Raw genomic sequence first — 25648 nt, 5'->3', positions numbered from 1 at the left:
GTTTCAATATGATTTTACATTTCAGAAACTCAAATGTCTTATTTTCATAAGAGCTGATTTTATATACACACTTTTCAATGGGTATTTGTCACAAAATGTGTCCTGGTATAGCATTCATTTGCACTCAATATTATAAAGTTCTTTCAATGGTTTTCCTTTATAAATATAAAACCATATTTTACCATAGAAAGTAGGTTTCCTTTGTAGCTATTTTGATTTTTTATTGGCTGATGATAGGGACTTAGCAGTTTTCTTCTTTATGTTCTGACTTCTGAAAATTTCTGAATAAAAAATATTATAAAAGATCTTATTACCATATGTAAAATAGATTAGACAATGGAAATTTGCTGTATCACTCAGGGAAATCAAATCTGAGCTTTGTAACTACCTAGAGGGGTAGGAAGGGATGGGAGTTGGGAGGGAGACTCAAGAGGGAGGGGACATATGTATACCTATGGCTGATTCATGTTGACATATAGAGGAAAATAAAACAATATTGTAAAGCAATTATCTTTCAATTAAAATTTAACAGATTTAAAAAGATGATGCATTCATGCTGTATATACCCAAAACTAGAAGCTCACTTGTTCTCTCTTATTCTCAGGTTAATTTTCTTTATGTAGAGAATGATAGTATGCCTACCTGGAGAAGCTCAGAAATTTATCAGACTTAATACTTTATTTTACAAATAATGATCCTGAGAGATACTGGAGAGTATCTTAATTTGAGTGACCAGTTCAGGGGTCAACGTTTCCCTAAACCTTGCTGCCTTCCATGACTAGGTATTCTCTCAGCTCTTTTGACTCTGCAGTAAACAGGTTTCCATAGATGATGATGACGGGCCAGGAGAGAGAGCCAGGAGAAGCTGCAGGAGGAACCCCAGAAGCTAACCACCACCCCGTCTCTGGCTTCAGGCTCGTCACAGCCCTGGCCTTTCAGTATCTCCCCTGATCTGGGCTTGGCAACATGCGGTACTATGTGTGTGCACGACTGATTAAATATTCAGTAATTCATTAAGCAAACTTTCTTTTTCTAAGCTCTAACATGCATTTTATGAGTAGCTCTCACAGTTAACAGGAGAGTCCGAAATGTAGTACTTGAGTGCAGTCTCGAAAATGACAGAATGATCTCTGTTCATTTCGAAGGCAAACCAGTCAATATCACAGTAATCCAAATCTATGCCTTGGCCAGTAAAGCTGAAGAAGCTGAAGTTGAACAGTTCTATGAAGACCAACAGGAACTTCTAGAAATAACACCTCACCCCCCCACCCCTCCAGAAAAAGAAAATGTCCTTTCCATTATAAAGGACTGGAGTGCAAAAGTAGTAAGTCAAGAGATACCTGGAGTAACAGGAAAATTTGATCTTGGAGTAGAGAATGAAGCAGGACAAAGGCTAATAGAGTTTTTTCAAGAGAAAGCACTGGTCATAGCAAACACCCTCTTCCAACAGCACAAGAGACGACTCTAGCCATGGACATCAGCAGATGGTCAACACTGAAATCAGATTGATTATATGCTTTGTAGCCAAAATTGGAAAAGCTCTAAACAGTCAGCAAAAACAAGACTGGGAGTGGACTGTGGCTCAGATCATGAACTCCTTATTGCCAAATTCAGACTGAAATTGAAGAAAGTAGGCAAAACCACTAGACCATTCAGGTATGACTCAAATCAACTCCCTTACGATTATACAGTGGAAACAATAATAGATTCAAGGGACTAGATCTAACAGACAGAGTGCCTGATGAACTATGGACGGAGGTTCATGACATTGTATAGGAGGCAGTGATTAAGACCATCCACAAGAAAAAGAAATACAAAACGGCAAAATAGCTGTCTGAGGATGCCATACAGATATCTGTGAAAAGAAGAGAAGTGTAAGTCAAAAGAGGAAAGGAAATATATACCCATTTGAATGCAGAGTTCCAGAGAATAGCAAGGAGACATAATAAAGTCTTCCTCAGTGACCAGTGCACTGAGATAGAGGAAATCAATAAAATGGGAAAAACTAGAGAGCTCTTAAAAAAAATTAGAGATACCAAGGGAATATTTCATGCAAAGATGGGCTCAATAAAGGACAGAAATGGTATGGACCTAACAGAAGCAGAAGATATTAAGAAGAGGTGGCAAGAATACCCAGAAGAATTACACAAAAAAGACCTTAATGACCTGGATAATCATGATGGTGTGATCACTCACCTAGAGTCAGGGATCCTGCAACACAAAGTTAACTGGGCCTTAGGAAGCATCACTACGAACAAAGCTAAGTGGAGGTGATGGAATTTCAAATGAGCTATTTCAAATCCTAAAAGATGATGCTGTGAAAGTGCTGGCACTCAATATGTCAGCAAATTTGGAGAACTCCGCAGTGGCCACAGGACTGGAAAAGGTCAGTTTTCATTCCAATGCCAAAGAAATGCAATGCCAAAGAATGCTCAAACTATTGCACAATTGCACTCATCTCACACGCTAGCAAAGTAATGCTCAAAATTCTCCAAGCCAGGCTTCAACAGTACGTGAACCATGAACTTCCAGATGTTTAAGCTGGATTTAGAAAAGGCAAAGGAACCAGAGATCAAATTGCCAACCTCTGTTGGATCATCAAAAACCAAGAGAGTTCCAGAAAAAATATCTACATCTGCTTTCTTGACTATGCCAAAGCCTTTGACTGTGTGGATCAAAACAAACTGTGGAAAATTCTTAAAGAGATGGGAATAACAGACCACCTGACCTGTCTCCTGAGAAATTTGTATAGCAGTCAAGAAGCAACATTTAGTTCTGGACATGGAAAAACAGACTGATTCTAAATCAGGAAAGGACTACCTCAAGGCTGTATGTTGTCACCCTGCTTATTTAACATATATGAAGAGTACATCATGCAAAATGCCAGGCTAGATGAAGCACAAGCTAGAATCAAGATTGCTGGGAGGGAAAAAAAAAAGACTGCTGGGAGAAATATCAATAACCTCAGATATGCAGATGACACCACCCTTATGGCAGAGAGAGAAGATCTAAAGAGCCTCTTGATGAAAGTGAAAGAGGAGATTGAAAAATTTGGCTTAAAGCTGAGGATTCAGAACACGAAGATCATTGGAATTCGATCCTATCACTTCATGGCAAATAGATGGAGAAACAATGGAAACAGTGGCTGACTTTATTTTTGGGGGGGGCTCCAAAATCCCTGCAGATGGCGACTTCAGCCATGAAATTAAAGGCACTTGCTCCTTGCAAGAAAACCTATGACCAACCTAGACAGCATATTAAAAAGCATAGGCATTACTTTGCAAACAAAGGTCCATCTAGTCAAAGCTATGGTTTTTCTAGTACTCATGTATGTACATCGGAGAAGGCAATGGCACCCCACTCCAGTACTCTTGCCTGGAAAATCCCATGGATGGAGGAGCCTGGTAGGCTGCAGTCCATGGAGTCTCGAAGAGTCGGACATGACTGAGCTACTTCACTTTCACTTTTCACTTTTATGCACTTGAGAAGGAAATGGCAACCCACTCCAGTGTTCTTGCCTGGAGAATCCCAGGGATGGGGTCGCACAGAGTCAGACACGACTGAAGTGACTTAGCAGTAGTAGCAGTATGTATGTACGTAAGAGTTGGACTATAAAGAAAGCTGAGTACCAAAGAATTGATACTTTTGAACTGTGGTGTTGGAGAAGACTCTTGAGAGTCCCTTGGACTCCAGGAAGATCCAACCAGTCCATCCTAAAGGAAATCAGGCCTGAATATTCAATGGAAGGACTGATGCTGAAGAGGAAACTCCAATACTTTGGCCACCTGATTCGAAGAACTAACTCATTGCAAAAGACCCTGATGCTGGGAAAGACTGAAGGCGAGAGGAGAAGGGGACGACAGAGGATGAGGTGGTTGGGGGGCATCACCGACTGAATGGACATAAGTTTGGGTAAGCTCTGGGAGTTGGTGATGGACAGGGAGGCCTGGCTTGCTGCAGTCCACGGGGTCACAAAGAGTTGGACATGACTGAGCGACTGGACTGAACTGACTGAACATGCACTTTGAGTGAAAGAGAAACAGATATGCAATAAGTAAGTATAATATAAGTTAAAAATGTGAGGTAAATAGATATTCAGACTGTAGGTGGGAAGGAGCTTGATTCAAATGAAAGAAATAATGGTTTCAAAGAAAAGGCACTGGGAGTACTCGTTAAGCACTTAAAGGCATTGGAAAATTGAATTCAAATAGAGCCAGCAAACTGCATCAACAGAAGTGTGGAGATGCTCAAACGGAGAGATTAGGAAAAAGCAAGGATTATGATTTGGTTGAGGCTATTGCATGGAGTACATGAGAAAGTTCCTGGTCTCTTTTTTCTTCATGGATACTTCAGACCCTTCTACTACTTGAAAGCAAATAAAATGATTTCTTGTCAATATTTTTAAAATATGGACTTTTTTCAAATTTTCAGTATTTGCTTTAGGGATTCCAACAGTCATAATCTATGTTTTCCATAACTTCTAGAGCACCCTTCTCTATAGCATGTCTAAAACAAGGAGCAGTCTGGATGACAAGAGTTGAGACATGGTGAAAGAATTCTTTACTGTAAAATATATAAGGTTATCTCTCCTTGAAATTATAAACATCAGTATTGAAAAATACTTTAGTGTCAGAACCAGAATTTATCTCATTGAAGAAACTGGAAGGCAGTATTTTACCCACAATTACACTGATAGTACTCTTTATTTTTTAAGAAATTGTTTTTCTAGAATTCTGTTTTAAAGTTATAAAACCCAAGACTCTCATTTCATAAACACACACATTGCACACACACATGTCTTTTTTTTTCTTCTTTTTTTGGAGCGCATGTCATAGAATTGCATCAATCACGTTTTGTTATTCATAGCTTACTCACATTTTAATCCATACATGACTCATTGGTTATATTTGTTTACATATTTATTATTAATAAAATTAACACATCTAAAGTATCATGCATATCAAGAACTCAAATATTTCTAAAAATTCATGTTTACCTATGCACCTGTCCCCACATCTCATCTTTGACTTCTCACACAGAAGTATTGTATATCTTGAAGTTCATGCTTCTTATCCCCTTGTTTTTCTTTAATATTTTCTATTACCAAAACATAAAAATACTTAACAAATACTTTTCACAGTTTTGATTATTTTTTAACTTATTAAAGGGGGTATAATTTTACATGAACATCTTAATGCAGGATTATTTTGTCAGATAATCAAGTATAATTTGAAAAGAAGAGATAGGAGCCTGAGGGAATAATAATAAAAACCCATTCAATAAACATTTGTGGGACATTTAACATTTGCAGGCACTGGGGATACAAATACAAATAAAATATAATTTCTTCTTGAGGAACTTGTGACTTGTAAGAAATGGATATTGGTAGATAATTACAATAAAAAGTATTATAAGAAAGATTTTTGCAAACTGATTTCTGTTTATGGAAGAAATGACATTTCCCTTAAGTCTTTGGGATATCATTATGAGACACATTTCAGGTTGAGGGAGACAAATGTGTAATGCTATTGAGGTGAAAAGAAAGAGAGAAAGAAAGTGAAATTGCTCAGTCGTGTCCGACTCTTTGAGACCCCATGGACTGTAGCCCACCAGGCTCCTCTGTCCATGGGGTTTTCCAGGCAAGAATACTGGAGTGGGTTGCCATTTCCTTCTCCAGGGGATCTTCCCAACCCAGGGACTGAACCCAGGCCTCCCACACTGTAGGCAGATGCTTTACCATCTGAGCCACCAGGCAAGTTGAGGTGAAAGTAGAGCAGATATCAAACTATCAATAAATTAATGGGTTAACCAAAAAGCTCATTTGGGTTTTTCTATAAGATGTTTGGAAGGATCGAATTAAGGAAGAAAGAATGAAGGCTAATGAATTAGTAAGAGCACTAATGGGTTAGGGGGAAGATTAAGAAAATGCCAGACTACTATCAATAACAATGGAAACAGGGGCAGACTTTATGTTTGGAGGCTCCAAAATCACTGCAGATGGTGACTGCAGCCATGAAATTAAAAGACGCTTACTTACTCCTTGGAAGGGAAGTTATAACCAACCTAGACAGCATATTAAAAAGCAGAGACATTTTTTGTCAACAAAAGTCCATCTAGTCAAAGCTATGGTTTTTCCAGTGGTCATGTATGGATGTGAGAGTTGGACCATAAAGAAAGCTGAGCGCTGAAGAATTGATGCTTTTGACCTGTGGTGTTGGAGAAGACTCTTGAGCGTCCCTTTGACTGCAAGGAGATTCAACCAGTCCATCCTAAAGGAAATCAGTCCTGAATATTCATTGGAAGGACTGATGCTGAGGCTGAAACTCCAATACTTTGGCCACCTGATGTGAAGAACCAACTCACTGGAAAAAACCCTGATGCTGGGAAAGACTGAACACAGGAGAAGGGGACGACAGAGGATGAGATGGCTGGATGGCATCACCAGCTGAATGGACATGAATTTGAGTAAGCTCCGGGAGTTGGTGATGGACAGTGAGGCCTGCGTGCTGCAGTCCATGGGGTTGCAAAGAGTCAGACATGACTGAGCTACTGAACTGAACTGAACTGAATTATCAATATTGTAGATTCTATAAAATGTGGTGACTAGATGGAAATGGAAAACAAGTAAAAACCAAGGATTAGAGAGACTCCTACATAATGCCTCTCCAGATGAATTAAGGGAGGAATTGGTAAGGGAAATAATTTTTTTCTATATATGACAGTATTCATTTTGCCTAATTAGAAATGTAATATGTTTTTACTGCACAATATTTGTAACAGGTGTGCAGTGAAACAATCTGGGACATTACTTATGCAATTTTAGTATATTCCTACTTCATGATCTATGAATGTGTGTGTGTGGCTCACACAAGTTCATTAGCGGGAAGGTTCAAGGAAGCTCACTCATTTCTGGCTGGGGAGAACAAGGTGGAAGTTATCCTGAGTATCCACACATTGAATCAAGAAATAAAATATGCATGCAATGAACGTTTAGCCTACAAATAAAAACAGCATATTGCGTTTCTTTTTTTTTTTTTTAACATGTCTCATATTGTGTTCTGGTATTCTTTATTCTTATCACAAAACTGACCAGATATGACTGAACTGTCTAATCCATTATTTTCATTCATGTGGAGTCACTGTGTTCCAAAATCTCATTACTACAGAGCTTCCTTGCCATTTGATGTTGGGCGCAGCATGGATGTAATTTGTCGGGAAGCTTCAGTGACTACTAGAGTGGGTCCTGGCCTTGCACTCACACTCTTTTTTTTTAAATAACCCCGACAGTTCACAGGCAGCAATCTGCCTTTTTCTCTGTGCCCATCACTTGTCTGGTGTCTGGTTCTCATAAAATTATCCTGACATTCACAGAGCAAATGTCCTTCGAGTTCTGACTGCAGGGTGGGGTGACTCGCCAGATGTGGTATTCTGGGGCGGTTTGAAGGAAGCATGAGATGTTTACATTAGCCTTTTCAGGCCCTTCTCCATGTGGGGTTAGCAGCACGGCAGTTAAATAAAGCTGCTTAGTCATCCAGAATCCCATAAGCACTTGACACCATGTCAGCTCATCTACTCTATGCCGTATGACTTGGCCAGCCTGGAGGGAAGAGAAGCTGGCAGTGAGAACCCAGTGCCATTTGAGTAGCTGTGCACGTCAGGACATCACGCTGACTACGTTCTTTTCCTTTTGGTAAAATGCTTTTCCCAAACCTCATTATGAGGCAACTGCCCACTCATAGGAAGGGAGAGAAAATGTCTTCCTGTTTTTATGGAATCCAGATTCCTTAACTATTTTATTTCTTGGATTATGATCTTGCAGACCGAATATTACGGAGGGCATACTAGGAAACAACATCCTTTCAAAGGATGGAACAGTTCATTAAGGAAACTTTACACTGACAGCGTACTTTTCTTTTAATCTGTCTTATGCTTTAACATAAATGAAAGAAAAATATTGATATCTGGCAATACTAGTAGCTTAATCCAAGAAAGAACAAAGATACCTATAGAGATAACTACCCTTAAACCTACATATCTTACACTTATTTTCCTAAGAATTGAAAGACAAATCTAAACACATGCCTTTTCTTGGTTAAAGTTTCTGATAAAATAGTATGTGGTTTTATTAAAACTTGTTATCTTTCTCTGTCTTTCCCTTTTAATTTATGAAAAAAGAACATAGAAGCTATTCATAGATTTAAATGTTCCAAGAGCTGTAGGGCAACACAAATATCATTTTGCACATGTGAAATTCATCATAATGCTCAAGTAATAAAAAAAAAAAACCTCATGAAGATTTTCCTTGCTAAATAGTTACAGATTAGAAATAATAGTTCTTATTAATAAGTGATTTAATGTGTCCCACTATGTGTCAAAGCCCCCAACTATTGTCAATAAACAGTTAATCAGTTTAATACGCTATAGGCATATAAACTCATGTAGACATGTAATAAAGCATACAAATGTAAAGATAACAAGAAGTCTCCATCTCTTCTATCACAGGTTTCTTATCAGTGGGGAAAGGTTTTGTGACATTCCTATATGAAAATTCTCTTGTTATTTGTATCTGTCCAAAATGTCTGTTCTTAAATTTACTCTTTACCGTAGACTTTTCTGGAGCTACTTTTTATTCCACTCTAATTTTCCCAGTGTATCTTGCTCCCTTCATCACGTCTTAGTTGATTCAGGTGCATAGTCCACCACTCTTGACAGGAAGACTGAGGGTGTTGGACAGAAGGAAGATGGGATGGGGCTGGAGGAACAGGATAGCAAATAGATTATATTAGCTGACGGAATATATTAGATAGATATATTACAATAGAGGATATTCAGATAGATTATCTGTGTCCTGTCCTTGGCTGGAAATAAATCCTCAAAGATTACTGTGGCTAAAAGTTTTATTTCTTAAGCTGGTTTTAGGAACATGACCACGTGGAATATATGTGCATATAAGTTTTTGTCCAAGTATGTATTATATGCTGTATGTATGGATATCTACAGATACAGCAAGCTGCATGCTAATCTGATCAAGGAAATTTTTCATAACATACATATGGGCATTACAAATGAATGAGAAGACAAAAAAAAGAATCTAACTCCCAGTAACTATCTAGAATCTTACCTGGAGACAAGGATGGTGATTAAAGAGAACTATAGTTTATCCAGTAGCCCCACTATGCCACCTGTTTTATATCCTATTTAAAAAGTTCTCACAATATCACAATAACAGTAAAGGCACTGTTATTGCATATATTTCACAGATATATGAAGTACAACAATACATGATGTTGTGTTCACAAACCTGCTTTTTTCCCCCATCCGTCCACACCCCAGCCCCTGGAAGACAGCCTCTTTGTTGATAACAAAGTCAAGAAACAAATGCATCAGTAGCAAAATAAACTCTGTATTTGGGGCTACAAGATCTGGCCTGCATCGGCAACAGAACAGTAACCCTTGTAGGTGCTCGACACAGAAGACGTTGGAAGTATCTGAAGCATCTTCCTGCAGGACCCTTCAAAGCTGGACATCTCACCAGGACAGTGCCTAGACTTGGCTGGGAAGTGTCCTAGGGCAGGACTGATGGACTGAAGGAAATCCAAGAGAAGGAGCTCTGGAGGGCTCGTGCACCGGGAATCCTGCGTGGTTACAGTGAGGCTTGAGGGTATTAGCAAACAGCTCTTTTGCAATAGCTTCTGACCCCTGGCTGAATTTTTAATTCTCTGAGAGTAACACTATTTTCTTTCTAAATACAGATTGTTCTTGCAACCTTTTCCAGATGTTGCCAGTGTAAGTATGGTGCTACAGAAAGAAGTGAAGTAACTTAGCTAAACTCTGACTTGACCAATTTCTAATTTGAATTCAGGTCTGTCTGACTTCAAATCTATGCCTTTAAAGCCATGTCCCACTGGCTTTAGGAACATGACCACACCATGTGTCCCAGGGGCCACAAGGGGCAACTTGGGCTTCTGCTGGTCAATGTGCTATCACTGACAGTAGATACAGCGTACAGTAGTAGGGTGATATGGCTGATAAATGAGAAATCTCATGTGTAATGGAGGAGTGCTATTTTAGCTGCCTAAAATGAATTTTATTCAACCAGGAAATGTCTACATTATATCTGTTTATAACCCCTTGAGTAAATGAGTAAATGTCATGACAAAAGAAATGATTTGTTGTTAAATCTATACTCACATAAATTATAGCACTGTGAAAAATGTCCATGTTTTTAATATTAGATGTACATAGACTTTGAGATGTATACATACACTGATAGTAAGTAGGTATATAGAGAGGTAGATGGAATACAATTGTAACCTTTGGAAAAGAGGTAAAATCTTAATTCTTGCCACATAGCAGGAAGAGATATTTGCACTACATTTACCTGGCTAAATATACTTTTGTCTGTTTGAGATGAATTTTAAAACAAATATATCTTTGAGCCCATGAATTATATTCACTTTAGTAGTGATAGTTGGAAGAACATATTTTAATAGACCTGTAAAATTTAATCCTAAGAGGATGTTATAAATTTTCCTATTGCTAATTTGTTTTAATTACATGCCTCCACCCTATCACAAAAATGAAACCTTTTCCACACAGCAACTTGGATTCTACCACTACTTTCACCAACACTGAACAAAAACAGAGCTCTATTATGAAAATTATTCTGAGAAAGCAGGCTGAAATTAGAGTTCTCATTTTGTATAAATGGCAAGTGGCACTTCACCATTTAAATATTATGTCATCTCTTAATTTCTTGCACCGTGTCAAAGAGTACGTGTTCAATAAATGCGATCTTACATTAAAGCTAGGAGTGTGCACCCCGAATAAAACATTTATGGCAAGAGAACTAGGCAGTTCACTTTCTTCTGGTAAATCCAGCTAAGCTGGCACAACCTAATTTGTGGGTAATGGTCAGGAATACTTATTATTAAAAATTTCAGCACTGTTATACCTGAGTTATTTGTACAAAATTAAATCACAATCTAATTTACTCAGTATCTTCACCTTTGAGATAAAATATTCTTTTATATAAATATAGATACATACGGGTACATAAAATTAACCGATGCACTTACTAGTCTAAACAGGACATCTGGGAGAGTTTTGCAGCATACTCAAAAATGAAGATTGCTATGAGATGAATTAAGAAGTAGTCAGAAACATATCTCTGAATTCCTGAAATAGCAGTAGAAAGCAGTGTGCTCATACTCAGAGAGAGTGTGATAAAAGAGCATTAATCGGAAGTCAAGGGTGTGGCTTAGGTAACTCAGGCTGAAAATGCTCTTTCCTGTAAAAAATGAGATTGAGAGAAACTTGAAAAAGCTTCTCCCTCACTGTTTGGATGAATGCTAGGTATGCAATTTTGCCCACGCATTTTGTCATTTAGTTTGATTTAGAACATGAAAGGCCAGGAGAAGCTCTATCCAGGGAAAAAAAGTTTTATAAGAGAGTGTATATTGTCACTTTGCTTATTTAACTTCTATGCAGAGTACATCATGCCAAATGCCAGGCTGGATGAATCACAAGCTGGAATCAAGATTGCCAAGAGAAACATCAATAACCTCAGAAATGCAGATGACACCACCCTCACGGCAGAAAGTGAAGAGGAACTAAAGAGCCTCTTGATGAAAGTGAAAATGTTGGCTTAAAACTCAACATTCAGAAAACGAAGATCATGGCATTTGGTTCCCATCATTTCATGGCAAATAGATGGGGAGACAGTGGAAACACTGACAGTAAAACAGTCTTTTATTTTTGCAGGTCTCCAAAATCACTGCAGATGGCGACTGCTGTCATGAAATTAAAAGACACTTGCTCCTTGTAAGAAAAGCTATGACCAACCTAGACAGGATATTAAAAATTAGAGACATTACTTTACCAACAAAGGTCCTTCTAGTCAAAGCTATGGGTTTTCCAGTAGTCATATAAAGAAAGCTGAGCACCAAAGAACTGATGCTTTTGAACTGCAGTGTTGGATAAACTCTTGAGACTCCCTTGGACTGCAAGGAGATCCAATCAGTCCATCCTAAAGGAAATCAGTCCTGAATATTCATTGGAAGGACTGATGCTGAAGCTGAAACTCCAGTACTTTGACCACCTGATGTGAAGAAATGACTCATTTGAAAAGACCCTGATGCTGGGGAAGATTGAAGGCGGCAGGATAAGCGGATGACAGAGGACGAGATGGTTGGATGGCATCATCAGCTCAATGGACATGAGTTTGAGTATACTCCGGGTGTCAGTGATGGACAGGGAGGCCTGGCGTGTTGCAGTCCATGGGGTCACAAAGAGTCGGACACAACTGAGTGACTGGACTGAACTGAAGAGGATGTGAGAGATGATTTCCTCCTGGACTTGTCTTGGTTGTATAGTTCCTGGGGATAAGTGGGAAAATTAGTAGTACCTGTACTCTAATTCACTTAAAAGGAATGCTTTGATAAGAAATAAAGCCCTTTCATTTTCTAGCTTATAATTGTGCAATTGCACTCTTGTGTTGTGGGTGCACACACACAAACACACACATACTCATGGATAATGTATGCTTTCTTCCCAATTGTCTCATTACAGATAGCTGCCTTTGACTGTGTGGATCACAACAAACTGGAAACTTCTGAAAAAGATGGGAATACCAGGCCACCTGACCTGCCTCTTGAGAAACCTGTATGCAGATCAGGAAGCAACAGTTAAAACTGGACATGGAACAACAGTCTGGTTCCAAATAGGAAAAGGAGTACGTCAAGGCTGTAAATTGTCACCCTGTTTATTTAATGTATATGCAGAGCACATCATGAGACGCACTAGTCTAGATGAAGCACAAGCTGGAATCAAGATTGCTGGGAGAAATATCAATAACCTCAGATATGCAGATGACACCACCTTTATTATGGAAGAAAGTGAAGAAGAACTAAAGAGCCTCTTGATGAACGTGAAAGAGGAGAGTGAAAAAGTTGGCTTAAAGCTCAACATTCAGAAAACTAAGATCATGGCATCTGGGCCCATCACTTCATGGCAAATAGATGGGGAAACAATGGAAACAGTGACAGACTTTATTTTGTCAAAATCACTGCAGATGGAGACTGCAGCCATGAAATTAAAAGACACTTGCTCCTTGGAAGGAAAGTTATGACCAGCCTAGACAGCATAATAAAAAGCAGAGACATTACTTTGCCAACAAAGGTCCGTCTGGTCAAGGCTATGGTTTTTCCAGTAGTCATGTATGGATGTGAGAGTTGGACTTATAAAGAAAGCTGAGCACCGAAGAATTGATGCTTTTGAACTGTGGTGTTGGAGGAGACTCTTGAGAGTTCCTTGGACTGCAAGGAGATCCAACCAGTCCATCCTAAAGGAGACCAGTCCTGAGTGTTCATTGGAAGGACTGATGTTGAAGCTGAAGCTCCAATACTTTGGCCACCTGATGAGAAGAGCTGACTCATTTGCAAAGAACCTGAAGCTGGGAAATATTGCAGGCAGGAGGAGACGGGAATGACAGAGAATGAGGTGGTTGGATATGGCATCACCAACTCAATGGACATGAGTTAGGGTAAATTCTAGGAGTTGGTGATGGACAGGGAGGCCTGGCGTGCTCTAGTCCATGGGGTTGCAAAGAGTCGGACACGATTGAGCGAGTGAACTGAACTGAACTTATATCTGCAGACATGACATGTTACTTTGGTTACAAGCTCCAAATAAGCATCTATTACTATAAGTGACCTGGTTTGTTACATTAGTTTAGGTGCTTATATTCTAAGTATGCTAAGATTACAATACCAAGGGTGTTAGGAAATTAGTATTTAATACTAGCCGAGGTTGGAGTAAAGGGACAGTTTTTAAACGGGATTGGTTGAATGAGAAGCAAAGATTGCTTTAAAGTATGAACTGTATGACTGGTAACAAAATTATCTCTTCAAGAACTTTTTATAGCTTTTGAATTATTCCTAGTTCATATAGGTCCCATGTAATATTACTCTGAGTATCATGTGAAGTCGCTTTACACAGCACTTAAAAATTGTGAAGATTTGGTGCAATATGTTATTACTATTATTTATATATTTTTCTTTTATGTTCTTGATAATGTAACATTTGCTATCTATATACTTTAAATACCTTATGTCATATAATTCTCCAATTTTCTAGCTAGTGGATTCTAAGATGAATAGTAATTTGTCTTCTCATCTAGAATGTGAGCCCCTTGAGGGTAGGAGTCACATTTTAATTTGCTGTAATGCCTTATGCAAATTGATTGCTCAACTAATTTTATTGAATTAAATGTTTTTCTTGTCTAATGCAGGAATAAAGACTTTTCTAAATTCATGAGCATAATTATGTTTTAAGTTCTTTTGCAAAAGATAGGTTGGGATTAATATATTACAGTTGTAAATATATGGCTTAGCAATCTTGCTATAGACAGTGCCAGACAGGAATTTATCTAATCTTTAAAAATAAATATATAAATTACTGACTGATTGACATCCAAATTGAAACAAAATATCTTGCATTAAATGCAAAAGGGGAATATTTCAGCTCAACAGCATTGCCCATGTTTAAGCAAAAGTGCTTTATTAGCTGGTAAAAATATTAGCTATGTTAGATTAAAAGAATTGAGACTGCTTCGCTAATTAAAAATTTTAATTAGTAAGATTTTTTCAGCTATAGCTTTTAGATATCTTGGTTTCAAGGATCTATAATATTGTTTAATGCCAAATATTTAAAAATTTGCTTGTACATGCTTAATATCTATACTTAATATGGCCCCCAAGGCTTTGGTTATCTTTACAGACTTGGAAATAATTATCTAACAATATTGATATAATAGCAAGAAGCGGAAATACTGAGGATTAAGTAAGCTAAATTCTTCAGGAATTTGTGTTGATTCCCATCTTAGTTTTGTCTGTATAAAGAGATGCAACTGGGCTTTTTCATAAAGCTAAAGATAACTTCCTCCTCAGGTGTTATTCTTCCAAAGATATTTTTCCTTTCCTCTCTGTCCTTTAGAGTAACTAGGATGGTGGCCACCATTCTGAGAGTGTTGCTTTCTCTCTACTTCATATCATGTCTCCATTTCTGGCTAAAACTGCTTTCCTCTTAGGGAACAGAAACCATTGTCACGTGTACATAACTTTCTTGATAAGAGTGTACAGGCAGGATTCAGGGAATCAGGAACTTTTCCCCTCAAATCATAGTTTTTTTCTACCTTCTGAAATAGGTGTTTATTGGGGTACCGACACAGAAATGTATGGTGTAGACAATCACGATATTCATTTCTAGGTTTCTATTGATCTAACGCCAAGTAACAAAGCTTCAGAAACACATTTCGATAGCCTCTTTAAACAATCATATTGAGAAAATTCAAGCAATGAAAAGTGAAGTCGCTCAGGCGTGTCCGACTCTTTGTGACCCCAAGGACGGTAGCCCATCAGGCTCCTCCATCCTTGGGATTTTCCAGGCAGGAATACTGGAGCGGGTTGCCATTTCCTTCTCCAGGAGATCTTCCCGACCCAGGGATTGAACCCAGGTCTCCCGTATGGTAGGCAGACGCTGTACCATCTGAGCCACCAAGCAATAAAATTAGGCTGCTAACCTACTAAATTCAAGTAAAATGGATCTAACATTTTATATCAATGTAGAAGTGATTTTCTTCTGTAATAGGATGTTCAGTTGGTTTTTAGTTTGGTAAGTTTTAGGGCCATTTATAATAAAGCAAAGGCTTACTTTACGTGCATGATCATGCCAAGAGCATGTGCTTTCTGAAGGAAACAGCAATTCTAAAGGACGCAGAGAGTGTCTGTAACAATGACGAGAAGCAGATACTTCCCTCAGCTGTGTGACCCTGGTCCTCTCCATCCATCTCTCTGCGCTTCTTTTCCTTCATCTGTGAAATGAAGGCATGTGACTAGATGATTTTAAATTACTTCCAGCATTCACGACGTATATTCCCTTGTGAGGATTTTCCGTTTACAGAGACTGACTGAGGTCGTACTCAGGAGAGAGGTGATTCCACACCGATTAGACCTCAGAACATGCTTTCCCTACCTCTGCATCAGTTCCTGCAGGACCCTGAGGAAAAACTAACTTCATACAGATCATTTTTAAAATATTTCAACCAATGTGTTTTTATTACTGGTGTATTGATATATACCAGTATATTGATAGTTAACTGTAATTTATCAAAGTCAAATTTCTTTCACTAGCTGCAGCTGAATGTGAATCACAAGTAATTGCTCATGAACATGGTTTGGTTAAAATTTCCTCAGAGAACCATCAATAAAAGTTATTAAAAGTCAGTATCATGATTTAGAAGTACAAATCAACCTTTTAGGGTGCTTTTCTTTAAACCTATACTTACTGATGGAAAAAAATTAAACTTAAATCTATTAAAATTAGATCATCTTAGGCTTAGTAAGTTCACCAAAACGATGTATTGAGAGTGGAAAGTAAAACAAAAAAGAAAATCTATTACATGTTAAGGATTTAACCTGATATACAATATAATATAACATATTCTGAAAGTGAAAGTCGCTCAGTTGTGTCACACTCTGTGACCCTTAAAATTCTCCAGGCCAGAATACCGGAGTGGGTAGCCTTTCCATTCTCCAGTGGATCTTACCAACCCAGAGGTCGAACCCAGGTCTCTGCATGGCAGGCAGATTTTTTACCAGCTGAGCCACAACGGAAGCCCAGGAATACTGGAGTGGGTAGCCTACCCTTCTCCAGCAGATCTTCCCAACCCAGGAATGGAACAGGGTTTTCTTGCATTTCAGGAGAATTCTTTACCAACTGAGCTATCAGGGAAGCTCTAGCATATTCTAATTAGCCCAAAGATGGTCTGTAAAATATGTTCACATTGACTTTATAATTTTAAACAAATGAAACAATGTAAATAAATGTTGGGGTTCTTATAAAGGAATGAGAATTTTTCAGATGTGTAATTTTTAAGTTCATTTATATTCAACATTTTTGTGAATGCTCAGGAACAGATAATAAGCAACACCTTTTTATTTGTGGATGATACTAACTTGGATGATACTGCATACACAGGGGAGGACAGGGAAATAACTTTAATAAAGAACCTGGAGGCATTAGAAGTGTGGTGAAGAAATGATAAAACTGAGATTTAAGTTGTAAAAATGCAAATCATTACACAAGGGGCCACTCAGGGGGTTGGACAGACCCAAGAAAACAGTTAGGGGCAAAATAAATTCCTGGATGATGGTGCAGAGCACACAACACATGAACAGCAATGATATTAGGGAGGAAATGTTCTCTTGTGCTTTTGAACCACAAAGAGGCATTGTGGTACAGGAAGATGAAGCGCATAGCACCTAAACATGGGATTTAGCTTCTGCTACACATCAGAAAAGTTGGCATGAATGCACAGTTGGACACACAGCTGCTTAGGGATCTGACTGCTAGGAAGCTGCTTCAATAGAGTGAATTTCTGTTACAGGTCTGTTCAATGGATTCCTTTTAAATTGATATAGAGCAAAGGAATAGAGCACGAAAATAGTGACTGTCCCTATGAGCAAAATGTCTCATTCCACATAAAGAGCAGATGAGCTTCATTCTGATTAAACACAACTCAGCCTTCAGATAAGTCAGGCCATGGAAACAAGCATTTCTAACACACAAAGATAACTTTAAAAGTCTAAGCAAGCTAGTTGCTCTTTGGCTTTTAGTCACATACCACACTAAAAGAAAGCTGAGCACAAAAGAATTGATCCTTTGAATTGCTGTGCTGGAGAAGACTCTTGAAGTTCCTTTGGACTGCAAGAAGATCAAACCAGTCCATCCTAAAGGAGATCAACCCTGAATATTCATTGGAAGGACTGATGATGAAGCTGAAGCTCCAATACTTTGGCCACCTGATTAGAAGAATTGACTCGTTGGAAAAGACCCTGATGTTGGGAAAGTTGAAGGCAAAAAGGAGAAGAGGGCAACTGAGAATGAGATGGTTGGATGGCATCACTGACTCAATGGACCTGAGTTTGAGCAAGCTCCGGGAGACAGTGAAGGACAGGGAAGACTGGTGTGCTGCAGGCCATGGGGTCACAAGGAGTGGGACACGACTCAGCGACTGAACAACAACAACAACAACACACAACACACAGAAACCACTGAGTTTATATTTGTAGTGCAAACAAATGAGTCAGTTCAGTTCAGGTCAGTCGCTCAGTCATGTCTGAGTCTCTGCGACCCCATGGACTGCAGCCTCCCTGTCCATCACCAACTCCCAGGGTTTACTCAAACTCATGTCCATTGGGTCGGTGATGCCATCCAACCATCTCATCCTCTGTTGTCCCCTTCTCCTCCTGCCTTCAATCTTTCCCAGCATCAGGGTCTTTTCCAATGAGTCAACTCTTCGCATCAGGTGGTCAAAGTATTGGAGTTTCAGCTTTAACATCAGTCCTTCCAATGAATATTCAGGACTGATTTCTTTTAGGATGGACAGGTTGGATCTCCCTGCAGTCCAAGGGACTCTCAAGACTCTTCTCCAACACCACGGTTCAAAAGGATCAATTCTTCAGCACTCAGCTTTCTTTATAATCCAACTCTCACATCCATACATGACTGCTGGAAAAACCATAGCCTTGACTAGACGGACCTTTGCTGAATAAATGAATAAGTAAATACAAAGCAGGACATTTTACATTCATTTCAAAAATGAGAAACAGTGAGGCTCTACAAAAGTTAATCAGTATTTCTAAACTCATTCAGGAAATAAGTTGTAAACCCAGAATTTAAATATGCTTAATGCTGAAGTCCCTCGTTGGCACTAGTGTTCAAGAACCGACCTGCCAATGCAGGAAACAGAGGAAACAGCTTCAATCCCTAGGTTGGGAGGATCCCCTGGAAGAGGGCGTGGCAACCCACTCTAGTGTTCTTACCTGAATAATCCCTTGTACAGAGGAGCCTGGCAGGCTACAGTTCATGCGGTCGCAAAGAGTCAGATATGACTGAAGCGACTTAGCATGCACGCAATGCTAAAGTTTGTAATTTTTCCATTGTTAAATTAGCTCACTGAGTCTGTAACTGACCCAGTGGCCATTAATCCTTTATAACAAGTTATGTCTCCTTATTTGCTCTTAGAGATTTTCTTTGGATTTATATTTTACAAAGCCTTTGATTTTGCTTTTCACTGGCTTTAATCACCTTCTGTTAAGCATATGGTAGAAAAAGTATCTGGATTTGTTTCTAGGTTCAGATACATGAAATTTAGAAACCACAAAAATGATAGATTTTACAAGTGAAAATTCTCTTGTGAACAAATTACAATGTCAAGACATGAGACTATTATTCATGTGTTATTCCAAACTTGATCTTGGTTGAGTCCAATGATCAGAGTCATCACAAGAAGCACTAGTGAAATACCCTTTGCAAAATGACTCACATTTGTCAGGGCCTAAAAATGTAAACAAGTAATTCCTGTGCATGTAAAGAAAACACACATGTTTTATTAAAAAAATAGTCTTTGTTCACCTTCCCAATTTTTTCCTTCATTCAGACAAATAATTTGGTATTTGGGTGTACTTATTCAGGTATGCCTATAGAACCTTCTGAGATGATAAGTATATGGGAGCTGAATGATATTTCCCACTTATCTTGCCAAATAGCATAATATGAGCACCTTCATTAGACATAATGACTGCAAAATTGACATGGTACAAAGTGAGCAATGTTCTATGGGCTTTTTAATTTTACAGACTGGTTTAACTAGGGAAGATAAAAATATTAGTATGCCAATTTTTCAGAATGAAACTTGTACATAATTACATATAGCACTGATTAGCTTAAGGGTTTATTGTTCACCCTCTGTAATTTGCTGTATCTGTCAATAGATAACACTTTGGAGGACCATCAAGTGATTTAATTATCTTCATGGGCACAATCAAGGTAACCCACTTAAAGAAACTTTTGTCTAAATTTAATAAATGCAATTGCAATTTAAAACATTAATGCCATAAGCCCCAAATGAAAATTACCATGTACAAAAGTTATTATGCTCTTGTTGGCATTACTTGATTTGGAGAAAAAGGAGAGGAAATATCAAACATGTTTACGCATGTCAAGTAAATTTTAAAACATCAGTGAGAAAGCCTTGATGTTTGATATAGCAAGCTTGAAAAGGTATATTTTTATGAAAAAGAATTATCTTGGTTCCATGTATCCTTTGGATCAGGTTGTCTCCTCTAATTGCTGATATCATAGCAAAAACTATGTAGAAATTATTGAGATATGGTCAAGGTTAGGGTGTTGAAAGGCCTCTCTGGCTTTTTCTATTTTTTTTTTTTTTTGAGAACATATTAAATTCAAGGTAGTTCTTGAACAAGCAGCTGAAGTTGGAGCCAAGCTGATAAGCTAGTGTCTCAGAGGCCTCACTAGCATTTCAACCATCACCAGAAAATCAACTGAAAAAGAAGTCACCTGGAAAATCGAAGTATTGTATCTTGTTAAAAAGATCAGTGCATAGAGAGGGGAAGGTATTTCTCCTACATTGTCCAGTGAACTTCAATATTCTGGCTTTGAAATACTTAAACATGGAATTAAACTACTTATGTATAAACTGGGAGGAAAAAATGATAATGTTTTCTTTGGTATTCATAGATTTAGAGTACTAAACATGTATAGGATGGTCAGAAGTGGGAAGAAGTTATAATGCTGTGATAGAAAATGCACCTGCGTGTTAGGGAGAAGTCTGAGACCCATGCATTAGAAAGGAGGCTCAAGTCCAGAGTGGGATAAACATGGGGTGCTTCCTGATTCGGACAGACAGAAGCTGGGGCTTGGCTTCCACAGGCCTCTGCACTCTAAGGTTAAACTTTTACCAGAGCCTCAGGGCAAGTCTGTGACCAAAACGTCAAGGCCCTCAAAACCGAGGAGGAGAGATAGGGATACTGCAGAAGAGCTAGGGAAAGTTTAGCAAACACGCAAAAAAATGACACTTGCATCTTTAACCTCATACGCTAGAATCTCCTACCCAATTTGTTTGCAGCAAGTTGTATGAAAGTCAATAGGCAAATACATGTGGAGAGGTGCCAAAGTGTTCGTCTGCTGAGCAAAGTGCAAAGAGGGCAAAGGATTATCTCCGATGTGATCTCCAAAGTGTTAAGGCAGCTTGAGACCGGTGAAAATCTAAACTAAAAAGCTGAATGTTTACTTTACACATAACATGTAAGAACTGGCAGGAACAAGGTATTATGCCTGTTAAGTTCCTGCACTAATCCAGGGCTTTTAATATTGCAATATTTTTTTTTTTATCATCTGAGAAAAACACAAGAAATTAAACAGGTAAGATATTATTGATATTAATGAAAAATGCACATTTTCCTATAAAAATGGTAAAACAGTTGCATAGATTGTTAAGAAAGAGTCCCAATATAGGGGACAGATCAGCAACACGTGTATATTGTTTGTTTGTGCATGCACCTGAATGTGTTATTGTTGCTATTATTTTTTTAAGGACAGATACTTTGCCCCATTTCTGGAGGTTCTGATTCCTCAGGTATGGAATATTACCTGTGTATCTCCGTTTTGCTTTTATTTTTAATATCTTAAAGTGACACTAAAATACTTGCGTGTTTTATAATTACACTTTGAACAAAATTTAGAATTAAATGCAAGGCTTTCAGAGTAATATTGGTCCAAATAATAATTCTAGACAAAATAGCCAATTAATCAAGTAATTCAATCTTAGGTTCCTTGATATTAAAATTGGGATGTTTTACACAAAAATAAACTCAAAGAGGCTTAAAGACAGATATAAAACATCACACCATAGGACTCCTAGAAGAGAGTACAGGCAAAATATTCTCTGACATAACTTGTACCACTGTTTTCTTAGGTCAGTCTCCCAAGGCAACAGACATAAAAATAAAGGTCAATAAATGGGACCTAATCAAATTCACAAGCTTTTGTACAGCAAAGAAATCATAAACAAAAGCAAAAGACAAACTACAGGCTGGAGAAAATACTTGCAAATGATGTAACAGACAAGGGTTTAATTTCAAAAATATAAGAATAGCTCATACAACTCAACAACAACACAACAAACAATCCAACCTAAAATGGGGAGAAATACCTCAATAGACATTTCTTCAAAGACATACAAATGGCCAACAGGCACATGAAAAGATACTCAACATTGTTTATTATTAGGAACATGCAAATCAAAACCATAGTGAGGTATCACTTTGCACCAGTCAGAATGATCATCATTAAAAAAGGTACAAATAAAAAATGCTGGAGACGGTGCAGAGAAAAGGAAAGCCTCCTATATATTGTTGGTGGGAATGTTCCCTGATGAAACCACTATGGAAAACAGTATGAAGTTTCTTCAGAAAAGTAAAAAATAGAGTTGCCATATGATCCAGCAATCTCACTCTTGAGCATATACCCTGACAAAACTGCAATTTAGAAAGATACGTGTACCCCTGTGTTCACAGCAGTACTGTTCCCAGTAGCCGAGACACGGAAATGATCTGAATGTCCATCAGTGGATGAATGGATAAAGGAGTTGTGGTAAACAGATATGGAAAAAAGATACATATGTAAATAAAGCTTTTACATTCTTTTGAGAGACACAAAATGAAACAGCTACATGGAAAGGCACACTTTGTTCCCTGGTGACTCAGACGGTAAAGAATTCTGCCAGGTAGGAGACCCAGGTCCTATTTTGGGTCGGGAATATCCCCTGGAGAAAGGAATGGCAACCCACTCCAGTATTCTCACCTGGAGAATTCCACAGACAAAGGAGCCTGGTGGGCTATAGCTAATGGGGTTGCAAAGACTCGGACATGACTGAGTGACTAACACTTTGACTTTGTTTTTGGAAAAGAAGATCAAGTAGGAAAAGTTTAAAATTCTCCATAAATTAATCTGTATATTTAACGCAATTCAATAAAATTACCAAAATATTTTTTTAACCTTGACCAACTTATTCTGAAGTTTATAAAGAAATATTAAAAATGAAAAAACTCTGTGGTAGATGAATATAGAAACTGTTTCACTGAGTAGACTATTAGGATTACATGAATTAGGATTTGACAAATGAGAGACGAGGCAATGTAATCGTTGGGAGAAAGATGAATTTTTCAATTAGCAATATTGGGGCAACTAAGTAGGCAGTTAAATCCTTGGGAAAATTACTTGGGACTTTTACCATCAAAAATGTCCCCTTTTATTAACACATAAAAAAATTAGTGAAAATTTATAAAAAATTAAGGTAGTAACCTGTCAGAAAATGGGCAAAGAAAATGATGAAAATTTCACAGAAAACAGCAGTGAAGTCATTTAAACATATGACAAGATACTCACCGTGATAATCAGAGAAACAAAATACAAATCAGAACTATAATGCAATTCCAGTTTTCAGCTGTTAACTGGGAAATATCAAACAGTCTGAAAACACTGTACTGGTGAAGTTGTAAACAAACAGGACGCGTCAGATATTGCTGATTAGAATGATTTTTCTGAAGAAAGCAAAGTGCAGATATGTGTTGTGGTACGCTCCCATATGTATTAATTACAATCAGTATTTGCACGGCTATGCTTGTATGTTCATAGGTTATCTTCGCAAGTCTACACAGTGTCACTGTTATTACTAGAAGCAAGTAGTAACTGATCGTCAAAAACATATCAAGTTGGCTTAAGACTTGGTAACACACTGAAGCTGAGTTATAAAATTTTCATGTGTATAGAGTGAAGAAGAAACGCGTAGATGATTTTATATACAACCAAGTGTGATCACAAGTGAAGAAAAAGAAAGCATTATGGGGAAAAGGAACAGGAAAGGAAGTGAGCAGCAAGTCTTGGGAAATCAGACGGTTATTAGATATATTGGTGTGACCATTTCAAAATGTATGTAAATGATCAATCATTATGTAGCACACTTGAAACTAACTTTGTATTATACATCAATTATGTTTCAACTAAAGAAATAATAACTGTATGTATGCATATATGCATGTTCTGTGATTTGGACCCAAGTGTATTTTAGTTGAAGTATTATTACTTTTAGTTAATCTCTACTTCAGTAATAATACTTACATTTTGCTTTATTACCTCTTTCATCCTAGCAGTTAGAATAATTTTATGTTTAAATATACACTTACAATATTTTTTGTGTGTTTTCTCTTTGGGCTGTACATTTCTTAGGGTCATTTTTCACTTAGAAAATACTATGGATATGCTTTATGACTATCTTAACGAATTTTAAGATGTATTTCATGCCCTCACCAAATGTTCCTATCACCTTAAATGGGGTTACAAGCTTTTTAGTTTTGTTTGTTTGCTTATCATTGCTTTGGAGAGGGAGAGGATTCTTTCCATCACTATCTCAAGCTAGAATGCTGCATTGTAACATTGTTGATTAAGCGGATTGGGGAGAAAAGTCAAGAGAATGGCTTACATTTCCCATGATCCTTTTTACCTCAAGCTTTCCCCACCTACCAATGTCAGTGTTAGTGATATTATCATCAGGTAAAACGCTGAAATCAGGTAAGGGGGATTTTTGATTGCTCTATTATCCAGTCAACACTAACGGGAATCAAGTCATTCGCATTAGCCCAAAGCAGGTCCTGCAGCTGCTGCTGCTAAGTCACTTCAGTCGTGTCCGACTCTGCGACCCCATAGACGGCAGCCCACCAGGCTCCCCCGTCCCTGGGATTCTCCAGGCAAGAGCACTGGAGTGGGTTGCCATTTCCTTCTCCAATGCATGAAAGTGAAAAGTGAAAGTGAAATCACTCAGTCATGTCCAACTCTTCCCGACCCTATGGACTGCAGCCCACCAGGCTCCTCCGTCCATGCAATTTTCCAGGCAAGAGCACTGGAGTGGGTCGTCTAGCCAGGTTTAAATAGCCTGGTAACCATATTTCAACAGACCGTTTTATGCATATAGATGAGGCAACTAAAAAACCCAGATTTATCTGCAAATTTTTTAAAATGAAGCATTTTTGTTTAACATATGCATGTTCCTTAAGTATAGCTATTTCCAGAAACAGACATGCTCAAATATAACTGAATCCTCATTGACTTACTGCTCTAGTATAACAAAACCAGAAAGTTAAGCTACAAACCCAATAAAGTGAAGGTAATGTACACATGAAGAGTCAACAGCCTTATAAAATCCCAAGTATTTAAGGAAGAGACCACAGCGTTTCCAGTTTTGGTGTCTAGCTTGGCTAGAAAGTCATAAAACAATTTTTAAAATATATTATCTATTAGAAGAGTGTGTTAACTTTCCAGTCAAGAAGTTGAAGTCTGACTCAATTTTAACCTCTGTGCCTTGATTTGGTGAAGAATAGAAATGAAGAGTCAAAACAAAATTAATGGATTGAGGTCATAAAAAATGTAGCAAAACTCTTCAATTTGATGATGGAAAAAATGAAACTTGGTGAGTTTGCTCATGAATCACGATGCTATTATTCAAATGTAAAAAACTCATAGTAGCAATTGTAACATCATTAGCAGTTCTCTTGGCCTTTTGTTTTTCATCTTTGGATTCTTGCTGCTCATTAAGATTCAGTTTGTATTCATTGTCTATATTTCAGTTTATAGATATATAATTGTTCAGAAAGTGACACGTGCTCAAAGTGTCTATAATGCATGTCTTTTCTAAATAGCCAAGACAAAAATAAAAAAACAACTTTCAGTG

The sequence above is a fragment of the Muntiacus reevesi genome, chromosome 1, assembly GCF_963930625.1.
Source record: "Muntiacus reevesi chromosome 1, mMunRee1.1, whole genome shotgun sequence".
Lineage (NCBI taxonomy): Eukaryota > Metazoa > Chordata > Mammalia > Artiodactyla > Cervidae > Muntiacus > Muntiacus reevesi.
This window is presented reverse-complemented; position numbering follows the sequence as displayed.